The following is a 10,429-nucleotide window of genomic DNA, read 5'->3' as shown; positions in this document are numbered from 1 at the left end:
AGATACACCACACTGTGGTGTATATAAGCAGTGCGGATTTTGGGCTCGACCCTTTTTCCCTATGGATGAAGACAAATAAATGTTGCTGCAGAAGGAACCTAGTGTCCGCGTGTCTTCTTGCTGGCGAGACGACTGTGCGGGCTACAAATACTGTCTCTCTGTTTTTTGTTTAATTTGGCTAAGTATTTGTCTATCTTGTTGATTTTTCTCAAAGAACCGGCTATTGGTTTCATTGATTCCTTGTAATATTTCCTGCCACATAATAATCAAAACATAAAATCTATAGAACAAGGAAAGAATATTAAAAATGACCAGGGGAAAAGGCCAGGTAACATACAAATACAAACATATCAGAATCATATCCAACTTCTTAGGCGAGACTTTAAAAGGTAGAGGGGCTAGAAAAAATTTTTGCAACTTCTAAACACCAAAGATGCCAACCTAGACTATTATAACCAGCAAAACTCTCAATCACCATAAATGGGAAAAAAAAAAGTTATTTCAAGACAAATCCAAATTTGAATAATATGTATCCAAAATTCAACTCTACAGAAAATACTAGAAGAAAAATTCAAACTCAAGGAGGATAACTACATCCAAGGAAACACAGGAAATTAAAAAAATCGATGCAACCAAAAACAAGGGAAATATATCATACACATACCATTAACATCCAAATAAGAGTAATTAATAATTACTAATAATTAATATCTCTCAACATCAATGAGATCAATATCCCAATAAAAAGACACAGGCTACCAGGCAGTCGTGGTGCACGCCTTTAATCCCAGTACTTGGGAGACAGAGGCAGGTAGATTTCTGAGTTCGAGGCCAGCCTGGTCTACAGAGTGAGTTCCAGGACAGCCAGGGCTACACAGAGAAACCCTGTCTCGAAAAGCCAAAATAAATAAATAAATAAATAAATAAATAAATAAATAAATAAATAAATAAAAATAAAAGACACAGGCTAACAGAATAGATGGGAAGACAGAACGAGATGGCTATAAACATATGAGATTCTTAGAGAACACCAAATAGATTGGACCAGAATAGAAAAGTGCTCCTATCCCATAATAATTAAAACATTATATAAAATGAACAAAAAAGAATATTAAAAACTTTAAGAGGATAAGGCCAAGTAACATACTACCAGAAATCCTACATCTCAAGGAGGTTAACTACATCCAAGAAAACACAGAAAATAAGTAACCCCACACCAACAAAAACAAAAGAAAGGTAGCACACATACACACACACACACACACACACACACACACACATACACACACAAACACACACACTACAACCACCACCAAAAAAATAACAAGAGCTAATAATCTTTGGAGTTAATATCTCACAATATCAATGGACTCAATTATATAAAAAGACACAGGGTGAAGAATAAAGGTGAAAACAGAATCCATCATTTTGATACATACAAGAAACACATCTCATCAATAATGATAGACATTACCTCAGAGTAAAGAACAGGGGAAAAATATTTTCACAGCAAAAAGATCCAAGAAGCAAGCTGGAATAGTAAATCTAGTATCTAATAGAATACATTTCACCCAAAATTAGTCAAAAGAGATGAGAAGTTTACTACATACTCATTTTAAGGGAAAAATCAATCAAGATAATGTTTCCACTCTGAATACCTACATCACAAATGCAAGGACTCCTACATTCTTTAAGAAACATTACTAAAGGTTAAACACATATTGAATCCCACACATTAATAGTGGGAGACTTCAATCCCAACCCTTACCAATGGACATGTCATCCAGATAAAAACTAAATAGAGAAATAATGAAACTAACAGATGTTATTAATCAAATGGACTTAACTGAGAGCTATAGAATATTTCACTCAAACAAAAGAATATACCTTCTTCTCAGGATATCATGGATACATCTCCAAAATTGATCACATATTTGATCACAAAGCAAGAGATACAAGAAAATCAAAGTAATGCCTTGTACCTTATCAGACCACCATAGATTAAGACTGGACTTCAGCAACAACAGAAACACCTGAAAGCCTGCATATTTATGGAAATTGAACAACACTATACTCAATAATCTCTGAGTCAGAGGAGAAACAAAGAAACTAAAGACTTTCTGGAATTTAATGAAAATGAAGGCACAACATACATAAATATATGGGACAAAGTGAAAGCAGTGCTAAGAGAAATGTTCATAGCACTAAGTGCTTCCATAAAGAAATTAGAAAGTTCTCATGTCAGAAATTTAAAAGTACACAATGAAAGCTCTAGAAAAAGAAACAAAGAAAAAGAAGCAAGCACACCGAAGTATAGTGGACAAAAAATAATAAAATTCAGGACTGAAATCCATTAGTTAGAAGTAACCAACAACTTGAATAAAGACTTGGTTGTCATGAAAGTAAATATTCCTGGTATGGACACTTCAGTACCTTCAGTGTTAGTGAAGATACTGCAGGAGAACCTACAACTGCTCTTTTACTAATCTACCATAATCAGTATAAGTAGTCTATAGATATTTGTCTTTATACCCACAGGTATGTATAGTACTTAATTTCTCATCCTGACAAAGAGTGAACACTACCAAAAACCACAACCAATCACTTTGGGATATTGGTCCCAATATTCCAATGTGTACTTCTACAAAACACTTCTACAAATGAGAGAGAGCAGAAAGATGGTAAGAGGTACACAACTTGAAATTTTATTGTCAGATATGTGTTCTAGTAATGTCAGAAACTAAACTCATAAAATCTCAACAACCTGATTGCCTACCTGTGAGGTCAACAAGGATAATGCCAATAAAAATATTACCATGGGTAGGGAAAAGTCCATGAGACTCAAGTTCTACACAAAAAAAAAAAAAAAAAAAAAAAAAATCAGGCAATTAAAAAATGCTCAGAATGGGAACAATAGTCTTCTTAGGTGGGAAATGAGAGCTAAACCTATTAGAAAGTATAAAAATATTTAAAATATTTTTAGAAAATATATTGATTTGGGAGAATGGCAGTAGTAGGCTTTCTAGGGTCTTTGGCCTTCCTAGGAACAGGTAATTACATTTGCAGTGTCAGGTGTGAATTCTGTCATATTTAATGGGCCTTAAGTCCAGTTAGACAGCTGGTGCTTATTCTAAACATATAATTGATACTATTTTATGACTGGGGAGTCTTGAAGACCCTTTGAAGTCATTGTTGTAACTCATAGATGTTATAGGACTGTTGAATAACTTTCTCACTTGACATAGCCCCTTCAGATACAATAGGATCTAGATATCATGGAGAAGGCTTCCAAGTCAATGCCAGCTTGATTCCTCCAAGTCATAGTTCTAAAGTACATGCTGTCTTCATTATTAGGGTCGTCCCTTCATGTTCTGGCAACCAAGAACAAAGAAAATGGCCTTTTCGTTTAGATATCTTAATTCATGGATAGATAGGCAGTCTGATTAGAGGAAGATGTACAATAAAGTGGGTGGCTTTGTAAAACTGGCTTGCTCAGATTTCTGTTGCCACCTGTATACTGCTCAGAAAACCACTAGGTTCTTGTGACATAATTTAAGCTAAGGGCAGTGTTATGGTCTAGATGAAAATATCTACCAACTAGGGACCAAGTATTCAAACATAAGCCTGTGGCATTTCCTTAGCATATTAGTAACAGTAGCTTTTAGATTGCAACACATCTAAAAAATATTTCAATGTATGTTATATGTGCTGATAACTATGCATGGAAGATTAATATTGAATCTCTACCTTTAAGCTTCCTATTTAATTTACAAACAAAAACTACTTGTAGTGATTAAAATTACTAGTCTTTTATACCCTAAATCCTCCTAGATCAATGTGCTGACAAGCATATAGGCTTCAATTTCACAGATATATATTACTATATTTTTGTTAATACTTTTCCCTTTCAGCAGTGGGATATTTTAATTCTAGCTGTTATGGCAGCTTGTATTCAAATACATTCTGATTTTACATACACTCACATACATATACACACACACACACATATATATATGCATATATACATATATGTGTATACATATATACACATATATATTTCATATGTGTTAGAAATAGTGCTGTTCTTTTCCTTGTGACCTTTTCTCTATGAAAGTGTTGAGAAAATTACATAAAATAGATAATAAATGGTGATAAATGATGAAAAAAGTCCAATCATTTTACCAGCAAGTAGAAATTGTACCAAAGAAATTCTGTCTGTCTGTCTCTCTATTATATCTATCTATCTATCTATCTATCTATCTATCTATCTATCTATCTATCTATCTATCTATGTACCTATTTATCTATCTATCATCTATTACCTTTTACCTATCTCTCCATCTCATTTATATATTACAGAATCAAAATTAGTGTTGATGTTTTATGACCTAAAGTCTGAAATTCCCTGAAATGTAGCTTTTAGAGAGAAGGGTCATTACAAACTTAAGCTTCCCTTACCTCCTGGTCATAACTTGAGATTTCATATATCTCAAGAAGCAGGTTGATTAGGAGTAAAAGGAACAAGAAAAGAGGACTGTGTTGTGCCATACAGAGCAGCTAGGAAAAATAAATAGCCTCAGGATAAGCACAGCTAAAAAAGGACAACCCAGACTCTCCCATGCTAGAAAGGAACCGTGGCCTAACCTACAAATAACTGTTACTTAAGCAAATACTTTAGGCTAGTGGCATATAGGCAAAATATACCAAAGCAAACATATAAAAATAATACTTATGATTTGAAATGAGTTATTAGAGTGGTATGGGTACCGAAAAATAGATGTATTTGTCAAAAAAGACAGTGTAACTCTACTATCTTTATGATCGGTTTTATAAAAAGTAAATAAAATTAAAATGGCATGCTATAATCAGAGACATACATACACTTTGTGTATCCTTGAGCTAACATTTAACTTGCAGCTTATAACTCATCAAAAATACAAATGCATATTATAGTAACATGCTTTGATATGAGTAAATAAATTACAATAAATTTTCAATGGTAACATATCAATGAACATGTATATTAAGAAACATTTTTAAAGTGTTATTTCTGTCCTAAATTGTTAATGAAATATTGTGGATAACTATGTGCATTTTTTAAGAAATCTAAATACTTACTAAAAATTTTAAAGTATTATAAATTTGAAATAAAAGTAAACAGATTATTGCATTCTCTTAAAAAGAACAGCTATGCAGAATGAATAGACTTGACACATTAAAAAGAGGAAAAAAAATAATTGGTTCCATAATGGGTTTCATTAATGTCCTTTAAATAACCTTCATGAGCCCAAGTAAATGGCAATGAGTGGAAATAATAATAATATATCTAAAGTATTTTACAAGTGAACTCTTAAAATTTATATTTAAGTTACTATGTCCATTTAAATCTGTATGTCTCAAATTATGAACTCTGCTAAATAGAATTACAAGAGCACATTTGACCTTAGAAAATTGGAAAGTAAAGTTCTTTCATCGAATCCCTGAAGGTCTCCTTCACTTCTATATTAGGTTGCTGTTAATTGCTGATAAATAGTGCTAATTTGTTTGATGTAGACAGTATTCTATCTAATCAGTGGAGCAGAATAAAGCATTGTTAAATAAAATCCCTTAGATCTGATGGAGCTCTGAACAAAACAATAAGCAGGTAGTATTAAAGCTATCATGCATTAGAAAAAATGGATAAGCATAATGACTTCAAGATTTGTTTTACTTTTAATTAGTAAATGTAGTGACAAAAAATAACGTTGCTACAATTACTTATGTATGTATATATGTATATTGGTTTTCTTCCAAGGCATGACAGTGTTAAAGTGTGTGTAGCAGTCTAGAAATATACATATTTATTATCTAGCAATGTTGACAATACAGGTATGATGCATATCCACTTAGGATACTCAGAATTGAATCCAGGAACAGAGACTGCAGTTGCTCCTACAGTTTAGAGTCCAATTTTATTCAGATGTATTTTTTTAATAAAATTCATGTTCTTTTGGTTATGGAACTGAGGTCATTGTTTTATTGGTAGCGCTTGGTTAAAGGTTGTCTGTGTCAAATTCCTTCATCAAAGAATGACATTATAGTTATGAAAGCCAGGAGAAAGCTCTCCTGGTTATCTGTTATTGGTGGAAGGAATAATAATATAAAATAATCTCTGATATAGTTAATCACACTCAAAGAGACTGGTGTATACAGAGCGGTACATCAGGTAGCAAGAATCTCAGAACTTAAAATTCCGATTCCAGAGATGTATATGTTGTCCTCTCAATAAAATATTACTTTGATTAAGAAAAAAAAATTTTAAAACATGGTTATCCAGATTGTTTATAAAGTCAAGCAATCCATAAATTGAACGTAAACAAAAAATCTAAAATGCAGGCTCATTCGTGACAGAAATGCAATAGGAACCATTTACCATAGGCACCCTGAAAAAACTGAAATTCTGTAGATGAATATGTGAGCAAACTACATCTTTGTAGCTTGAAGCCATGCTCATTTGAACAGAGTTGATGAGGCCTTCACAGAAGATAATAATGATCACGTCACATGACTGGGCCTCTGAATTAGTTAAGTATTGTATCTCACTATTTATAAATTTTCGCTTATTCTATGTGTTTAACTTTCTTGCATACCCTAGTACTCACTGAAAAGTAAGGCTTACTCAGAAGGTGATGGTGGGATTTCAAGCTGGTACAACCACTGTGGAAATCAGTCTGGGGGTTCCTCAGAAATTAAATGTAGTACTATCTGAGGAAACAGCTATACCTCTTCTGGGCATATACTGAAAAGATGCTCCAACATAACAAGGACACATTCTCCATTATGTTCACAGCAGCCTTATTTATAGTAGCCAGAAGATGGAAAGAACCAGAATATCCTTCAACAGAGGAGTAGATACAGAAATGGAGTACAATGGAGTATACTCAGCTATTAAAAACAATGAATTCATGAAATTCTTAGGCAAAGGGATGGAACTAGAAAATATCATCCTAAGTGAGGTAACCTTACCACAAAAGAACACACAAGGCATGCACTCACTGATAAGTGGATATTAGCCCAAAAGCTCAAAATACCATAGACACAATTCACAGACCATGTGAAGCTCAAGAAGAAGGAAGATTAAAGTGTGGATGCCTCAGTCCTCCTTAGAAGGGGGAATAAAATACTAATGGGAGGAAATTCAGAGACAAAGTGTGGAGCAGAGACTGAAAGAAAGGGTGATCCATCCTATATACCGTTACCAAACTCAGACACTATTGTGGATGCCAAGATGTGCTTGCTGACAGGAGCCAGTTATAGCTGTTTTCTGAGAGGCTCTGCCAGAGCCTGACAAATACAGAGGCAAATACTCATAGTCAATCATTGAACTGAGCAGAGGGTCCCCAATGGAGGAGTTAGAGAAAGGACTAAAGGAGCTGAAGGTGTTTGCAACCCAATAGGAGGAACAACAATTTGAACTAATGAGAATGCCCAGGGCTCCCAGGGACCAAATCACCAACCAAAGAGTACACATGGAGGGATCCATGGCTTCAGCTGCATATGTAGCAGGGAATGGCCTTGTTGGGCATCAAAGGATAGGCCCTTGGTCCTGTGAAGGCTGGATGCCCCAGTGTAGGGGAATGCCAGGGCAGGGAGGCAGGAGTAGGTGGGAGGTTAGGTGTGGGAACACCCTCATAGAAGCTGGGGAGGAAGAATGGGATAGGAGGTTTCTGGGAGGCAGGGAAACTGGGAAAGTGGGTAACATTTGCAATGTCAATAAAGAAAATATACAATAAATAAGGAAAAAAGAGAAAGTATTCAAAAGGGAAAAAATGGTAAAAACTAGGAGTAAAATCTGATAGTATATGGGAATTTTAGGTATAAAAATGACAGCTACAAAAGACACTGGTGTAGGTGAAGATTTCATAGAAACAATGACAATTTGATATCCCAACTACCACATAAGAAAGGCATTCAGGATCAATTACAAGTACAAAATTGGATGTTCAAAAGTATGAAATTATGTTTGACTTTATGAAAATAATTAAATAAAATACAAAGTGCTTGTTTTAGATTATACCATATATGGTAAAGAAAGAATGGATTAGGTTAGATGAACAGGTGTTTAAACTGTTAACAAGTAAAATGACATGCTAATTACTCAAAATCTTTGATCTTCTCATATGCCATCTGAACATGGCATAAGGCACATTATCTAAGTATTATTTACACAAACGTAAATACATAAAACTGGCCTTGTGCCTGATGCCTATGGAACCTTCAGTGTAAAACAGCTTTCAGTAACAAGATGATAATGAAACCTTCATTAAACTTCAGAGACTCAAAAGAAAGACTCACAAATGGTTCAAAATTGGATAAAATGAAGAAATTTGTATGGAGATGAGATTTTCATTTTAGAATATTTTTCTGGGTAGGGTGCAAAACCTGAACTTTTGAGCCTGATGCTGGAGTGAGGGGAAATTGATTGTTGCAAAATAGAAATTGTTTCCCCTAAAACAATGGATTTAGTAACAGTGATCAGGGAGGATGATTGATGTAAATCAGGAGACAGAATCATTAGGATTGGTGACAATTTAAAAGGGAGAATTTAGAAAATTTAAATTGCCAGTATCAACTTTTACTGAAAAAGATAAAACAAAGTAAGTTATAAAGAAATTAAAATTAAAATAGTTTCATATTAATCTATTTCACAATTTTTATCCCATGATGACATGAAAAAGAGATGATCCCCAGCTTTCTAAAATAAGTCATTATCAGGCTTAGCAAAAGCTGGTGTCAAAGAGGGGAGTGGTCACTCATACCTAACTTGGAAGGACACTGAAATTCATATTTGAAGGGTTAAGCTTTGAGAAAATATTTTTTTGCAATGATTGTATAAAGCTGCTCAGATCTTGGAAAGCAATGGCAGGACAGACTGCCAGAAGCTCTTTCATCGGGGCATTACCTGAAGAGCCAAGGCAGCTACTCGTGTAGAACCTTGAGAGATCTCACAAAAACACAGCACAGAGAACAGTGTGGCCAAACACTCACTATTAAAACAGAGTTTTGAGAAATCTGATGCTACCAAATAATATCGGGGCCTCTCTTATGAAGGAGTGATAAAAACTATAGTTTGTAGCATTTAGAACAATAGAAATGCATGTATTCATAATGTTTAACATGAAAAACTATGGATGTGAGTAATAACCAGTGATAATTCGAGATATATTTGAGAAAGTAATATGAGAAAACAAGGCGCTGGAAAGCATGAAGTTTTCTGGTAGGAATGCATTTAGACCAGAGTTATAAATTTGATGACCATGAACATATAGTTGAGAAATAAAAGATTAGATATGATTCAGGAATTAGGAATATAGATTTAGACATTTGAAGACCCAGGGCAAAGGCTCAGAGGATTTTTTCTTGTATGTAAGAAAGAGATAAACCCAAACAATTTTGACAGCAGAATTGAAGTTTTCCAGATGTGCCAGGCATAAACTTTAAAAGAAAAAAAGTGGATCAGGAAACAAGGATGTCTGGATAAAAGGACAGAAAAGAATCCTAAATGAGAAAAAGTAATTTCACTTGAAAGTAAGAAATAATTGACACTTAAACACATTTAGACAGAAATGTATTTGAATTTAACACTAAAATGAGTGTCTTATTCTTTAATGGTTTGAGCTGCTATATCATTATGAATAAATATTTCTTGTGTTAAGAACAGGAAGCAAAAAACTTTCCTCATCAACTTTATAATTGATAAAAACAGATCAGAGAATCCCTTTTAACTATTAAGAAGCAGGGCTTCAGTTTGGATCCATTTCAGTAGAGCATAAGGCACAGGGGTCAATGGAAGAAGTCTGAGCTTAGTATACTCTGCTGTTTGAACTATATGACATAAAAGGTCTGTAGATTAATTTTCAGTGAGCATGGGCTTGCTCAGTGACATCTTTTTCAAACAACACTAGTAAAGAAAGTGGAAAGAGACCAGGTGTCTTATAACAAAACAATGTACTTCATTGCACAGATCCACTATTTCTTGAAAGCAATGATGTCTGGCTGAGACCAAGCATTAATGGATAGCCATCAATACTAATGATGACAGAAATTGTCTGTATCTTTATTAGGATAGTGCATCTTCAAACCAAGTCCAAGCATAACTGGAAATGAAAATAATTGTATAAATATGTGATTCGGATTTCAGAGCATCTGTCTTTTGAAATGATACGTCTTTTACAACTTCTACTTACAGATACAAGATACGGATTTCATATAAACATCACCATGGGGTGATAATTGTGTATCTTCACCAATGGGTTCTTATATTGATTGTCTTGGTGGATCTACTTGGATACTACTAGTTTGGAAATAAGGTAATAAATGGATACAGACACATTGAAAACCACTAGTTTTCATTTACATAGATATGAGCAATTGAAAAATAAGATGTAGC

Source organism: Mastomys coucha, unplaced genomic scaffold, assembly GCF_008632895.1.
Source record: "Mastomys coucha isolate ucsf_1 unplaced genomic scaffold, UCSF_Mcou_1 pScaffold9, whole genome shotgun sequence".
Taxonomy (NCBI): domain Eukaryota; kingdom Metazoa; phylum Chordata; class Mammalia; order Rodentia; family Muridae; genus Mastomys; species Mastomys coucha.
This window is presented reverse-complemented; position numbering follows the sequence as displayed.